Here is a 17443-nt window from a genome sequence, read left to right as displayed (position 1 = left end):
ACAGGTTTAGTTCATAAAATGAGGATATATGACAGTGATACCAAAGGAAAGATGATTATTATGGAGCTAGTTTTGGTGTCATTCCCTTTTTATACAATTGAATATGAATACAAGTATCTGCCCCTTTACTTCACACTTATTAATTATACTTCATGAAAATTAGTTGGCTATGTCAGAATTTATTATCAACTTCTTTATTTACCTAATGTTTTTCATTAGGTTAATCAAACTTCTCTTAAAATGTTAATATCATCTATAATCCTGTATTATATTAAATTACCAATTTTCCTGATACTGCTTTTTAGTTAAAATTTATTTAAATTATATGCCTTAGAGAGTTTTGTTTTTACAATTTAAATTCTCTACTCTCAAAATCTATTTATTTTTAATTATGTACACATTCTACTTCAAATGTTAGATGAAACGAATTTGAGAACAAAATCAGTCTTTTTATTCTCATATTCACTAATTTATTTATTTTTAATGAGTTTCTGTATTGCAGTGGAAAAACAAAAAACAAAAGTATCTAAAGATCCAAAAGATGAGTGCAGAACACACCCTTGAAATCTGTAAGTGTGCATATTCATCTGTGTTTTCTATTTTCACACATCCTAGTAAAGCCAGTTACATCAGAATTAAGAGTCTGTCTCTCATTTCCTTAATGCAAAGTGAATTAATAGCCAGGGATTGATTTTGGTGAATATGAGCACTATCATATAAATCTATAAAAATTATATTTTACTGCAAAAACCTCAATTTTCTTTCTTTTTCTGTTTTTAAAAAAATATTCATTTTTTAGAGGGGAAGGGAGGGAGAAAGAGAGGGAGAGAAAGAAACATCAATGTGTGGTTGCCTCTCACACACCCCCAACTGGGGTCCTGGTAAACGACCCAGGCATGTGCCCTGACTGGGCATCAAATTGGAGACCCTTTGGTTCACAGGCCGGTGCTCAATCCACTGAACTACACCAGCCAGGGATCAAAAAAATCTTTTTAACAAAGAATGATACCTGCCTTTATACTTCAAGCCCAGGGAAGCTGAGTGAGCATACACTTTCGGTTTTCACTAAGCAATATTTGCTGAGGTTTTTGGTGATGATGTAATTATGCTTGATCAGAATGAGTTATACAAGGCCACATGATGCCTCAGCTGTGGGCTGAGGTCCTTTATTCCCAATTATGACCAACCTGTAAGAATTACTTCATGTGCATAAAAACACTCTTAGCAAGTGAGGACCAGTGATCTATATGGTTCTTTATTATCTGGCTCTTGTTAAATTTTTTCTTTTATTTTTTAAAAAATTTTTTTATCCTCAAGTGAGGACATATTTTTCATTGATTATTTAGAGAGAGAGGAAGGGAGAGAGCAAGAGAAACATCAACACAAGAAAGAAACATCAATTGGTTTCCTTTGGCACACACCCAGACCAGGGATCATACCTGCAAGCTAGGCATGTGCCTGGATCAGAAATCAAACATGAAACCTTTCAGTTACAGGACAAACTCCAATCAACTGAGCCACACTGGCCAGGGTCTGGTAAAAAATTTTTTGAGCTTTCAACACCATCTTGTTGTATCATCAACAGGTTAGATAAGGATTGAGAAAACCACATGCTATTAGCACTGTAATTAGAGAACATAATCAGTATATAAAGATAGACTTTTGGGGCTTTCTGCCAATAGGTAGCAATACTCATACCACACAAAATAGACTTTAAAACAAAAGCTATAGGACTTGCGGCCAAGATGGAGGCTTAGACTGACACTCTGTCTCCCTCCACAACTAAGAAGGAATACAACTACCTCAAAACCAAAAGTAACCAGAAATTCCAGAAAATAAAACAACATGGAAGTCCAATTATGAAGTTAAAAACCAGTGGTGCTCATCCGGATGGGTAAGAGGGGCGAAATCGGAATTGGGGCGGAAAGGTCAGGCTGTGCGGTCCACAGTAGCAGCAAGGATAGCAGCGGGACTGTGAGAAACATCAGGGGAGCAGTCCCGGTGGCAGTCAAGACCCGTCAGCTCCCAATTCTGATGCTGGAGAAGGCAGACCTCCCATTGCCTCAGACTGTGAGGCCCAAAGGGCATGGGGACAGAGGCTTCCAGTCTCTCAGCGAAGAGTAACGGCAGGAATCCATCTTGAACCCCCCACCCCTACATAAAGTGCCGCAGTGTTGTGAAAAAGGTCGCCGGGTTGTGACGAGTGCTCAGGGCACCGCACCTGATAGTGTAGGAGGTGTGACAGCCCCACCCAAGAAGGAAAGATAAACAAAAATGGTCAGGATGGCAGGAATAATGATTGAAATACCAGTCATGTAGCTAACAAAAAAGCAGATAAAATGATTAACCAAGGAACAAACAGAAAAACTCTGAGGCTCAGTTCAGAGCTATAGTCATAAAGCAACTTACAGAATTAACAGAAGATATTGAATACAATGGGGAAGGAATGAAGGCTAGCCCTGAAGAAATGAACAAAAACCCATATGAGACAAGTGGTGAGGAAAGGAAAACTTGAGATCAAATCAACAAACTGGAACATAGGGAAGGAACAAACAGTCAACCAGTGCAGAAAGAGGATACAAAAAGGGAGGATTATGAGGAGAGGCTCAGAAACCTATGGGACAGCTATAAGTGAACAAACATTCAAATTATAGGATTGCCAGAAGGTAAAGAATAAAAACTAGAAATTGAGAAATTATGTGAAAAAATAACGAAGCAGAACTTACGTAACTTGGGGAAGGAAATAGACTTACAGGTCCAGGAAACAAAGAGAGTTCCAGAAAAACTGGACCTAGGGAGAACCACTCCAAGACACATTATAATCAAATTGCCAAAATTTAAAGATAAAGAGAGAATCTTAAAAGCAGCAAGAGATAAGAAAAGAATTATGTACAAAGGGGTCCCAATTAGACTATCAGCTGATTTTTCAAAGAAAACCCTGCAGGCAAGAAGGGACTGGCAAGAAATATTCAAAGTCATGAAAATTAAAAAGTTACAGCCACATATACTCTATCCAGTGAAACTGTCATTCAGAATAGAAGGGCAGAGAAAATGCTTCCAGGACAGTAAAACTGAAGAAGTTTGTTAGATCCAAACCACTGTTATATGAGATGTTAAAGGGACTGTTTTAGAAGAAGGAGGATCAAAACTGTGAACATTAAAATGAAAACTGTATCACAACAACCAACAGCAGAAGCTAGGGAATCGAAACAAAGGCAAACTAAGTAGGCAACGAGTGTGGAAAAAGAATTATAGGTATAGGAAACATATTGAGGGGAGGTCAGCAGAGAGTGGGGAGGGGGAGAAAGGAGGGAGATGATGCAGGAATTAAGAAGCATAGTAGGAGGGAGTGGAGTAGACAGGAAGAGGTTGAGAAGAACTATACGCACAACCAATGGACATGGACCAAAAGGGGGGGACAACTAGAGGGAGGGGTGTCACTGGGTGCAGCGGAGCAGGGGGAAAATAAATTGGGACAATGTAACAGTATAATAAATAAAACATTTTTTTAAAGCTATAAAAAGAGACAACAAACAATCCAGCAATTGCAACTTCAGTCTAATCACTGGGTTGTACACTACACTTAAAACTAATATACAGTAATATTGTACATCAACTGTAATTGAAAACTATAAAAATTATTTCAAAAAAGAACAAACAAAATAAAAAACATTAATACAGATAGAATCATCAGAATGGAAGGACAGAATGATAAAGAGTTTAAGAGGGTTATATACAAGGTGATGGAAGGAGACTAGACTTTGGCGATGGGCACATAATAAAATATACAAATGTTGTATTTAAAAAGAAAGGAAAGGAGCTGAGGTCTAAGGACTGTGCCCTAAGAATTGCCAGTATTCAAAATGGATTGCCTTAGAGAGATTTATCCCTTAGGGAAATGGGGTGGAACAGCCAGTAAAGTAGAATGACAGGCAGACTGAGATCAAGAAATAAATAAATAAATATCTGGAAAGAAATGAAAACGAACACACAACAACCTAAAATTTATGGGACACAGTGAAGACAGTTCTGAGCAATTCAGGCCTATCTAAAGAAAAAAAAAACTCAAACAACCTAACCCTATATCTACAAGAACTAGAGGAACAACAAAGCCTGGAACAAGTAGAAGAAAGGAAATAAGATCAGAGAAGAATTAAATGACATAGAGACAAAAAAAAGCAAAACAAAACAAACTACAACAGAAAGAAAAAAATTTCAAAGGATCAAAGAATCCGGGAGCTGTTTCTTTGAAAAGATAAACAAAATTTATAAACCTTAACCAGACTCATCAAGAAGAAAAGAGAGAGGATCCAAATAAATTAAATCTAAACGAAAGAGGAGAAGATACAACCAATACAGAAATACTAAGGATTGTAAAAAATTACTATGAGCAACTATATGCCAAGAAATTGAACACCCTGCAAGAAATGGATAAATTTCTAGAAATATACAATCTTCCAAAGCTGAATCAAGAAGCAGGAGAAAGCCTGGATAGATCTATAACAACTAGTGAAATTGAAGCAGTAATCAGAAAACTCCTGGTACACCAAAGCCCTGGACCAGAAGGCTTCACAGGTGAATTTTACCAAACATTCAAAAATGAACTGACTCCTATCCTTCTCAAACTATTCCAAAAATTCAAGAAGGGGCAAGACTCCCAAACTATTTCTAAGAGGCCAGTATTATCCTAATTCCAAAACCAGGTAAAGACACAATAAAGGAACAAAACTACAGGCCAATATCTCTGATGTACATTGATGCTAAAATTCTCAATAAAATATTGGCAATCTGGATCCAGCAATACATTAAAAATATTACACACCATGATCAAGTGGGATTCATCTCAGGGATGCAAGGATGTTACAATATTCACAAATCAATACATGTAATACACCACATAAAAAAGGACAAAAATCACATGATCATATTAATAGATACTTAAAAAGTATTATGATAAAAACACTCAGCAATGTGGTACTAGAGGGAGCATACCTCAACATAATAAAGGACATATATGAGAACTATACTGCCAACATCATACTCAGTATCCAAAAACTAAAAGCTTCCCCCTTAAGATCAGGAACAAGACAAGGGTGTCCACTCTCTCCACTTCTATTCAATATAGTTTTGGAAGTTCAAGCCACAGCGATCAGCCAAGAAAAAGAAATAAAAGACATCCAAATTGGAAAAGAGGAAGTAAAATTGTCATTATTTGCAGAAGACGTGATAGTGTACATAGAACACTTTATAGTCTCCACCAAAAGACAATTTGACCTAATTAATGAATTTGGCAAAACAGTAGGATACAAAGTCAATATGCAGAAATTTTGGCATTTTTGTACACCAACAATGAACTAACAGAAAGAGAAACTGGGGGAAAATCTCATTTACTATAGCAACAAGGAAAATAAAGTACTTAGAAATCAACTTAACCAAGGAGATGAATGACCTGTACTCAGAAAACTACAGAACACTGAAGAAATTGAGGAAGATACAAATAAATGGAAGTATATATCATGTTCATGGATTAGAAGAAGTAATATCATTAAAATGTCCATACTATCTAAAATACCAATGATATATTTCACAAATCTAGAACAGATATTTCAAAAATTTATATGGAGCCTAAAAAGACCCCAATTGCTTCAGCAAACTTGAGAAAGAAGAACAAAGTAGGAGGGATCATAATATCTGATATCAAAATATCTGATTACAAGGCCGCTGTAATCAGAACAGTTTGGTACTGGCATAAGAACAGAGATACATAGGTCAATGGAACAGAATATAGAGCCCAGAAATAAACCCATGTTTCTATGGTCAATTAATATTTGACAAAGGGGGCATGAGCATACAAGGTAGTAAAAATAGCCTCTTCAATAAATGATGTTGTGAGAACTGGACTGGTACATGCAGAAAAATGAAACTAGACCACCAACTTATACTACACAGCAGAATAAATTCAAAATGGATGAAAGACTTAAATATAAGTTGTGATATCATAAAAATCCCAGAAAAAAAATATAGGCAATGTAAAATTTCAGATATCCCACACAGCAATAGTTTTGCTGACATATCTCCTAGGGCAAGGGAAATAAAAAATAAACAAATGGCACTACATCAAATTAAAAGCCCCAGCACAGCTAAAGAAACCATCATAAAAATGAAAAGGGCCAGGCAACAAAAGAAAAATACCATATGATCTCACCTAATACAGGAAACTAATGAACAAAACAAACCAATGAGCAAAATAGAACCAGAGGCATGTAAACCAGGAACAGACTGACAGTGACCAGGGGGAAAGGGGGTGGGGGGAAAGAGAGGAAAGAAGGGGAAGGGTCTAATCTAGGAACTAGTATGAATGACTCATGCACATGGACAACAGGGTGGGGACTGACTGTGGGAGAGGGGGGTTTGGGGGGTAGGTGAGAGCAATGGGAGAAAAAATGGGACAACTGTAATAGAAAAAAAAGAAAGAAAAGGGAACTGACCATATGGGAGTACATATCTGCAAATGATACATAGGACAGAGTTTAATTTTCAAACATATACAGAATTCATATGACTCAACACCAGGAAGATAATCGAATTAAAAATGGGTGAAAGACCTGAACAGACACTTCTCCAAGAAGGACATACAGAGGGCCCATAGATATATGAAAAGATGCTCAACATTACTAACCATCAGAGAGATGCGAATTAAAACCACAATAAGATACCACCTCACACTGGTCAGAACATTAACAGGTAAACAATAAGTGCTGGTGAGGATGTAGAGAAAAGGGAACTGTAGTGCAATGTTGGTCCCTGGCTGGTTTAGCTCAGTGAATTGAGCGTCGGCCTGCGAGCTAAGTGTCGCTGGTTCGATCTTCCAGTCAGGGTACATCAGAGAAGGAAAACTCTGACTCCAAAAAACCTCCGCTGCCTTGCGGCATACCTCTTCAGGGGAAAGGCTAAGGGAGTAAACCCCAACAGAAAATCCGGAGCCGGAGTCCCTAAGGCGGTTTGACGTTGTAGTCAACACCGGCAACTCCTGCGGCGCACCTGAAGCCAAGCTGTATTGACTCCGTCTTTCCCTTGGACCCTTCAGCTGCGAAGAGGGGGGGGGTCTGCTGCATGGGCAACAGCAGACCCTCCATATTACCCTGCCCAGGCTCTGTAGCTTCAGCGTCATCGCAAGATGTCGATTCAACACGGGAGGAGACAGATAACATGTCACTCCCGAGTCGGACTGCACAGCCATTCTCGGCGGTGCAGATAGACTCTTAAGAAGCTACACCATCGTCTCTCGAGACGGACGGCTGCCGACGAGTGCAATGTTGGTGGGAATGCAGACTGATGCAGCCACTGTAGAAACAACATGGAATTTCCTTGAAAACCTAAAAATGAAACTGCTTTTTGACCCAGCAGTTCGACTGCTGGGAATATACCCTAATAGTCCAAAACATTAATTCAAAAGAACCTGTGAACCCCAATGTTCATAGCACTGTTATTTATAATAGCCAAGTGCCGGAAACAGCCTAAGTGCCCATCAGTAAATGAGTGTATAAAAAATCTGTGGTACATTTACGCAATGGAATACTACACAGCAGAAAGAAAGAAGGAAGTCCTACCTTTCTGCAACAGCAAGGATAGAACTGGAGGATATTATGCTAAGTGAAATAAGCCAATTAGTGAACAACAAATATAAGCCAATTAGTGAACAACAAATATATGATCTCACTTATAAGAAGAATCTAATAAACAAAATAGACTAACAAGCAAAATAGAATCAAAAGCACGGAAACATGGAACAGACTTCAGTGGCCAGAGGCCATGAGGAAAGGCATAATAGTGGAAAGAAGGGGAAGGGACTAGTCAGAGAACATGTATGAATGACCCATGGACATGGACAATACTGTGGGGATTGACTGTGGGAGCTTTACAGAGGAGGGCAAAAAAGAAAAAAATTGGGACAACTGCAACAGAATAATAGCAAATTTAAAAATAAATAAAAAGTAAAAAAAAGAAAAGAAAGCTATCATGTCTTCTTTTAGAATTTTGTCAGATTCAATTTTACACATATATCTTGGATTATGGAGTACTTTACTAGAATATGAGGAGGAAAAAATCTCTAGATTTCTGTACAACATAAGCAATTCTGTATTTCTTTTTGAATGCTTGCATGAAGATATATATTTTTTTAATTTTAGAAAAGAGGTGGGGAGAGAGAGAGAAATTTGATTTGTTGTTATATGCATTTGTGCATTCACTGGCTGAGTTCTGTATGTGTTCTGACTGAGGATTGAACCTGCAACGCTGGTGTATCAGGACAATACTCCAAACAACCAAGCTACCCTGCCAGGGCCCAAGAAGATTTTTTTATACCAAAACAGCAATAACGTTTCTTCTATTCTGCAATCCTGAAGAAGCAGTCCTAATGCAAGGAGTGAATACCTCCACTGACAGATATTATTTCCCCCACCCATTAGAATAGGAGTTTGAAACAGAAATTAAATAAATATGTATATATATAAAACATATACCATCGGCAGCCGTCCGTCTTGAAAGACAATGGTGTAGCTTCTTAAGAGTCTATCTGCACCGCCGAGAATGGTTGTGCAGTCCAACTCGGGAGTGACACGGTATCTGTCTCCTCCCGTGTTGAATCGACATCTTGCGATGACGCTGGAGTGTCCTCTCCAGTGAAGCTGAAGCTACAGAGCCTGGGCAGGGTGATATGGAGGGTCTGCTGTTGCCCATGCAGCAGACCCCCCCTCTCTTCGCAGCTGAAGGGCCCAAGGGAAAGACGGAGTCAATACAGCTTGGCTTCAGGTGCGCCGCAGGAGTTGCCGGTGTTGACTACAACGTCAAACCGCCTTAGGGACTCCGGCTCCGGATTTTCTGTCGGGGTTTACTCCCTTAGCCTTTCCCCTGAAGAGGTATGCCGCAAGGCAGCGGAGGTTTTTTGGAGTCAGAGTTTTCCTTCTCTGATGTGCCCTGACTGGAAGATCGAACCAGCGACACTTAGCTCACAGGCCGACACTCAATCCACTGAGCCAAACCAGCCAGGGTTGAGAGATACTTGTCGGCAGCCATCCGTCTCGAGAGACGATGGTGTAGCTTCTTAAGAGTCTATCTGCACCGCTGAGAATGGCTGTGCAGTCCGACTCGGGAGTGACACGGTATCTGTCTCCTCCCGTGTTAAATCGACATCTTGCGATGACGCTGGAGTGTCCTCTCCAGTGAAGCTGTAATATATATATTACAGAAATTAAGTTGAAGAAGGATGCTAGCCTTCTACATAGAATAAGCAGTGCAGATATCCCCTAAGGGGCTCAAAAGAAGTCAATTCCATTTCCACCTGAGGCGACAAAGTAAATTTTATGAAGATGGTTGCATTAAACTTGAGTTTGGAAGAATTAGCGGTATTTTTTAAACATCAGGAATGAGGAAGTTATTTTCCAGCAAAATGAACAGTTTAGAGGCAGGAAAATGAAAAGCGTGGTTGAAATATAGCAAATACAGTGGGGTTTTTTTAAAGAAACTCAAGTAAGATACAGTTGATGACAGAAATTTAAAAGTCACTTAAATTTAATCTGGGGGCGTTCTCGGGTAATATGACTCACTTTGAAACAGCATAAGAAATTTATCTCCTGTCATAAAAAAAACGTTAAGAGAATAGATGACTGAAACTCTGAGGAAAGTAAATTGTCAGCTACTATGCAAGGAGCAGGATTTTCTGAAAATAATCCAAGCACCTACTCTGACAAGGAGCTACCTGGTAGAAGGATTTCCTGCCACTTCTTCCAGTTCAGTTCCCTGTGAGATAAGTGGCTTCCTTCCACTTCCCCCATCCGAAGCAGGGAGACCAGTAACTTCCCCTGCGTCCGATGTCTTCAAGTTCAGTCAGCAGTGGCCCCTGCAAGGGCACACAAATTCCCAGCACACAACTTCAGCTTCTCCGAGGGAATGCTGGCAGCATGGGGAGCTGTGCCTTCACTTGTCTTGCTTTAAGATTCACCAATGAAGGTCATTCTTCACCCCATCCATGGGATGGTGAGAAATTCATATTGAGTCCTTGCAAGACAGTTAGTTGATGACTCAAAAGCAGCCCATCTTACAGGATACTTTTTGAAAACATGGACACAGAAATTAAGAAAAATATTGGTCTCTTTTTCAAACTATGAAGCTTACAGGTTTTTTTTTGTTTGTTTTTAATAAAGATATTTGAGTTTAGCCTCATGGAGAGAAGTGATATATATTAAAGAGAGCTATGCCCAATTACCATGCTGGGTAGTGTTCAGAGGAAAATGTTTCCTCTACCATTTCAGTCTAAGTGGTCTGGGACCTGCAAACTAATTGATGACAGATTAATTCTCTCTGCATTAATGAATTTAAGAGAAGTTACATTCACATGCTCTATAAGGAGTAGCTTCCCAAACAGCTAGAGGTGAGTGATATAGCTGCTTAAAAATAGGCCAGAAAAAGAGTTTTATAGGTGTATCTGAGAGGAGGGCATATAAAGATTTGATAAGGGCAGCAACATCGGAAATCTATTATTAATAAATAGCTAGCTGCCCCTAAAAATTTGCATAATTGTTTCTTTGTCTTTGGAAGAGAGATGAACAATATATTGACTTAAGGTATTTGAGGGTGAGTATTTGAATGCACTGAAATATTTTATGGCCTAAAGAGGCAATAGTTATTTATGCCCATTGAAGTTTAAATCTAGGGGCTTTGTGACCTCAGCCAGCTGGTGCCTTCAAAAGCACTGTGTTTAGTTTGATTACAAAGTAGGTGGTCATCGACATCTTGGACAGGAGTGGACCCTTGGGTAAAAAAGTTATAGTGTATAAATCAGCTACAGGGACTTGGGAAAATACTGAGTGAGACTCACATTATCCTGAGGTATGCAAGTTCACATTAACTGCCTTCCTCTAAATGTGAATGAAAAAGAAAAAAGATGAGTCAGTGTGCAATGATAGTGAGAAGGAAGCTAAGCAGAGGTCAACTGTCATACACCACACTGCATTAGCAGAGATTGAAGTCAGGATGGCGGCTGAGTTAGGGAATGTGGCATAGCATGGGATCATATGAAGTTAATGGCTCTTAAATCTTACACAAATTGGTAAATTTATTCCTTCTCAAATCAAAATTTCTTTCTTTCTTTACTGGCAAGATTAGGGTAACTCATGGTAAGGAGAGGAAGATAAGGACATCTTGTTGTAAAAGGGAGTCTAATAAGTTTAGTTCCTCATTCTGCATCTCAATAGAGGGAGTTTGGGGCTACAGACAGGAGAGATCTGTTTTTCTCCTGGTAAGGTATATGGGTTCTGAATTTAGTAATAATGCAGCCTCATTTGCATGCAAGGTTCAAAGGCTAATTGGATCTTTTTCAGAGGGTTTTGAAGCAAAGTGGGTTTCCATTAAGGATAGTAGGAAGTTTGAGATGTTGCCTGAGGTTAGGGAAATAAAGATGCCCTTTTAGTTGCATTGTAGTTTGGTCTTGAACTTACATAATAAATCTCTACCTAAAGGATTTGCTGGTGAGGAGTCAGAGACCAAAAATGAGTCGTGAGCCTTAAGATGCCATAAGAATATCAGTAGCCTAGGATATGGCAGCAAAATAAATTGCCCAGAGACTCCAACAGGTTAAATGCAATTAGAGGTAATAGGTAAAGATGAATCATCTGAGAAAATGATAGAGAAAGCACATAAATTAAATAACCCAGTTCATTTTAATAATTGATTCCAGGGGTGTGACTGATGATTAGGTGATCCTATCAATTGTCAATTGGTTGGGTTTATGGGAAATTGACTTATGGAAGGAGAAAAACAGATCTGAGGGTGCTGAGATCTAGAGTAGTTACCATTTAGATTGTGCTTTCTTTAAGCATAGGGCATTCTTTTGCAAAGGTCCTGCCATCATATAATATCTGCAAGTATCCTGAGACTCTGTGGTTGGTAAGAAGTACACGTGGGTTTGGGGTTTCTGTTAAAGTCATGGTTTTGTTTTTGTAAAAAGTCCAGTTATAAGGCAAGGACTGTTGTGAGAAATGCTCACAATAAAAACACCAGGACACAGGACTTAAGCAGTAAACAAGGCATTGTTTATTCACAGGTCTGCAGAGCTGGGCGCACAGCCATATCAGGGACAAGCATGCTGAAGCAGACAAAGAAAATTGGTTTTAACTAACACAAGTAGCCCCTCCTCCCCACATCTTCCCCTTTTCTCCATTACTGGATACTCAGGAGTTACAATCTAACATGATTAACTAAAGGTAAGGGTAATTTAGCGAGGGGTCTGTTTCTGGCTCTCCCTTGCTCTGTGTTTGGGTTTGGTGATAAAGTTGTCCCTAGCTTTCCTTTGAAGAGTCCACCTGTGTTTGGTTGTGGTGATAAACCTATCTCTAGCTCTTTTTTGAAGAGTTCCAGAGTCCCTGTATTTGGGTGTGGTGATAAACTTATCTCTAGCTCTCCCTCTTACTGTTGACTCAGATATCAACCCCTTCATTCAAGATTCAATTACATTTGTCCTTTGCTGTTAAATATTTCCTACTGGTTTGAGAGTCAGCAGTTTCTTTGTCCCTTACACTGTTCTTTACTTCTTTATTTTTCTCACTTTCCACAAATTGTTTTCAAAGAATTGAATGTCAGCCTCAATAATAACGTTAATGGATTGGCCTGCCCATCCAACTACATTATTTCAGATTTGCTTTTTTACATCAGAGAGATTTCCAATTAAGACACAAATCAAATGCCTCTCATGTTCTGAGTCCTCTGAATCGAGAGCAGTTATGTCTTTAATGTTTTATGCTGTGTTCCACAAATACTTTGGAATATTATTCTTCCTTCTGAGAACATAGCCATACTTATAACTCTGTTCATTTTTGAAGGAAAGGCTTTGCTAATTGCTCCTATTAGGCCATGAATATCAGCCTTCAGGCTGATTGGCCCATTTCTTGATCATTTGTAGGATGGTATGGGAAGAGGTCTGGCCATCTGTATCCTCAGTGAAGAGGATTTTTCTCCAGGGGGCCATCTGTCATGTCATAGAACTATAATATAATTAGAGGATGGAAGGAGCACTTATTGACTCATTGAGGTCTCTATGAGTGTGATTATGGAAGGCCACCCATCTTTCTAGTTCTTCTCTAACTGTGTTAGGATCTCCAGAAAGTGGGTTATAGGGACTTTGTAATTTAGAAGGTCAGCTGCTGTCCAGGGCCCATGAGTTTTTTTGTGGTGGGAATGCAGAGTACATGCAAAATGGGCATTTCATGGGACCCATGAGGCTGGTGGGGCCTGATTATTTGGGACAAGATTAGAGTCACAGAAAGCATGCTGTGCATCTCTGAGCCTTAAGCTAGAGCTATTTTTTTCATTGGCAGCAGTCACGTGAGTGACTGAACTGCCCTATGTTTTGAGGTCAGGTAGGAGACTGTTGTAAGAAAAGGGAGACATTTAGGAGACATTTCTGGAGAAACTGGAGTAGTTTTGAGGATTAAAAGAATTGGTTGAGGAAGTGGGTCTGGATTGGAGTTAGAGTATCGGGGGCAGAGATGCAGAAATCTAAAAGATCTTCTTGGGGCTCAGGGACGGGTAGTTGAGAGTAAAGTGGTATAAAGGAGGAAAGTGGAGGAAAATTTAGGGTGGATGTTAATTTTTGTTCTAAGTCTGACTTCTGACACATATCATACATCTTTTTTTACCTTTTCAACTTCCTGAGAAATATTTGGTATTAAAAATTGGCATGTTTCTTTAACCAGAGATTGCTAAATTAGTAATTATATTGCTTTAAAATTCAATTAAACTCTTCTGAGCTTAAAATCTCACCCCCTCAGGAATGGCAAAGCTCAGGGTCATACCACGGGATTTTAAATGACAAAAACAGACCAGCCATTTACCCCAACTTCCTCTCTCAGAATATGTACGCACAGATAGAATCTGACTACATAAATGTCATATTCAGAAAATAAGAAACTCCAGCCTTTAGGTTATATGTGAAAGTGGGAGAGAAGCAGTTACAAACTGTTACTTTGATGAAAATCTGGTACCACCTCCACTTTCTACCCACAGATTATCCAGCGTTCTCACAGTAGCTTCTTCCCTCCTTGTCCCCATTGAAGAAGTACAAAGACCATCATTCTGATCCACTCTACCCCAGAACTCATCGAGAACCTTAGCAAAGAATTGTGCAGAATAACATAATGTACTTTTCTGAAGAACACTGAAGATAAATTCACTGAACTGCTTCAAAGAACTAAATTTTCAGAAAACAATTTAAAAAAAAAAGAAGATTGCTCAAACTTTTTTTTTGTTTACTGCAAGAGATGTTCATTAGATGATTTTGGAAGTAGAAATGAATGAATGGATGTATGAGTGAATGAATGAGGGGCTGTAGCTGTTAGGGGTTAATACTCAGAGTTAATCATAGTAACTACTATTTATTCAGGCTACTACATGCCAAAGATTAGTCCTGAGAAAAACACCCTACAAATGAGGAAGCTGAGTTCAGTTGCCCCTCAAAACACATCTTTTTTCAGCAGAGAAAAGCTAGAATAGAAGTCTCAGGGTACCTGTGCCAGTGCTCTAGATATATTACTACACTGTTGGTACTAAAGAGTCACTTGCAGGATCTGTAATAATCAGATGGTGCACTTGTATGGAAATTTGTATAATATTATAAGTATCTCTTCCTGGAGTTGATTTCATTACCACTTCTCCTAGTTATAAACCTGGGCCAAATAGTCAGTGTGACTGAAAATAAGACTCTGTGTAAAGACTCTTACTTAAATAATTATAGATTTCAACTGTATTAAGCTTACTTTGGATAAATAAAATGAAGGCTGTCCTCCAATATTCTGTTTTGAGAACCATTTTATGAAAAGATTTCTTTTTAACCCTGATCACCTAATCATCCTATTTCAGGTCCTTATTTCCCCAACTTTCAATTGTCTTTTCTCCAGATAATATGCACCATTCAGGAAACATAAACAAGAAAAATGTTAAAAGGACTATGGACATGTGTGTGTGTGTTGTGCGTATGTAAGAAAAGAGAAATTAGTAGCAAAAAAAAAAAAAAACTAACAAAAAACAAAATTTAAAAGAACTTTTACATGCAATAAAACCACCTTCTACAAATATGAGTAACAATGAAATGCCACATTTTTAATGATTTTTAAATACTTCAAATTTTCTTTTTGCTTGGTTAAATTTGTATGTCACTTGCTTTAAAAAAAATAAAATAAAAACCCTGAAATTCAGTGTGAAGAGTCCATGAAGAGTCTAGGTCTCTATTTTGAAGTTTAGAAACCTAATTATGTCTACCCACCTGTTGTGGATCACCTCACATTTAATCTCATTTAGAGACCAATCTCCCCTCACCATGATCCATGTTATAAAAACCATTTTCATGAAAGGACACTTACTTTAGTCCAGATGCTTGAAGCAGCTAAATGTACAAAGCCCAAGCCAAACCCGTTACAGCTTCTTTTTGCAACCTCCCACTTCAGGCCAAAAGCGCTTGGTCGAAATTGGTACCCAGTCCAAGATGGTGCAACCATGGTCTCTTCTGCTGGAAAATACAAAAGGATAAAAAAAATAGTAGCTTAATTAGAAAATGTAAATTCAGGAGCTGTCAGAAGACATTTTTCATCTTGTGGATAAATAAACTCAATGAAGTTCTTCACAGAATAGAATAACACAGGCATGAAGAGAAAGACAAAAACAAATACTGAAGATATTTGAAACCTTATGTCAAGAATTTATCTAAGACTCTATAGTTTTACAATAAAACCCCTCTTTTTGTTTAGGTCTTTGATATAGATTCTAACTAATATGCTCTTTAAATCCAAGTGTTTATTGTGAAGTGAAGATCATAGGTCAAACTCGTAGTGATCTCAGTGTTAAAATCTACATTCTGAAACTTCCAATCTGTTATTTAGAGTAAGTTGTTTATGATTCTTGTTTTGGTTTTCTCTTCAGAAAGATTAGGGTAATTTAAATTCTATCAGCAGCATTTATTGTTTAGTCATTTCAGGCTGCTAAATAAAATAAAGCACCATAGGCTGGGTGGCATATTAACAAAATCAATGTATTCCTCACAGGTTTGGAGGCAGGATATTCAAGATCAGCGTGCCAGCATAGGCAATTTCAGGTAAGAACCCTCTTCTGGGTTGCTGACAGCCAATTTCTCACTGTATCCTCACATGGCAGAGAGCAGAGGGGAACACAAGCTCCCTCCTGACTCTTAAAAGGTCACTAATCCCATTCATGAAGGCTCCATCCTTAAGACCTCATCTAATTCTAATTACCTCCCTAAATCCTCACCTCCTAATACCATCACACTGGCGGTAGGGTTTCAACATGTGGATTTTAGGGGAACATCAACATCCAGTCCATGACATTGTGAGACAGCTCATTTTCCAACAAGCTGACCACAATATGATATTTAATTTGTTTTATAATTTCAACCACTAATCTAGTAAGCCAAGTATTTTATTTTTTGTTGTTTATATTTAAACACGTATTATTTTAAATAAACTTTATGAGAAAAAAAGAGTGATCCTTTTCTCTTTTATATTGACCATTTTCTGGCCTGTGGAAATTAAGTCTTTGTCCATTTTTTTCTATTGGGGGGATTATATTTTTAAAAATTATTTTAAGAGGTTCTTATATAGAAAGAATATTAGCCATTGGCATTTATAATTGCTCCAAATATCCTTTCCCTATTTGTCTCTCGCTTTCAGTTTTGTTTAGGTATCTTTGAGCTGGAGAATTTAGAGAGTTTGTACTGAAGTCTACCATTTTCTCCTTTGCAGTACCTGCCTTGGGTTACTTTCTCAGGAAGGTTCTTTCATTATTAAATTATGTGAGTATTTTCATCTTTCCCTCTGACATTTTATTTCATATTTAGTATTTCAATGTATAATCTACAAAGAATTAATGTTATTGTGTTGTGTAAGTTAAGGATCAAACCCTATTTATTCTCCAAATGTTTAGTTAAAATGATTCCTCTATCATAAAATACATTCTTAATAGTTTGTGTTTCTGTATTTTCTATTCTATTTCATTGAACTATCTGTCTTTTCAACAATACTATGTTGTTTAATTACTCTAGCTTCAAAATAAAACATACTATCTCCACAGGTTTTTGTATCTACATAACACATTTAAGTCAATAAAATTTTATTGCAGTTAAATTTGTTTTTCTGCTTGTTTTATTTTATTGATACAAAATACTTTAAATTCAGAAATTGCTTACCAATAATTTAATAAAGAACCTGATTAGTTTTGCTTTGGATTCCTTTCCCTCTTTTTTAATCTAAGGTAAAATGTCTACATAATTATTTGAAGTCCTGGCAATTCATTTCAAAAAATATATGTAAAAATGCTGCCCTCTTGTGTCAATGTGATTTACAATTTCATCCATCATATCAGTTTTAAGTAGTCTCTGTTAGGC

The sequence above is a fragment of the Furipterus horrens genome, unplaced genomic scaffold, assembly GCF_987537825.1.
Source record: "Furipterus horrens unplaced genomic scaffold, mFurHor1.1.pri manual_scaffold_1, whole genome shotgun sequence".
Lineage (NCBI taxonomy): Eukaryota > Metazoa > Chordata > Mammalia > Chiroptera > Furipteridae > Furipterus > Furipterus horrens.
Note: the sequence above shows the minus strand (reverse complement) of the source record.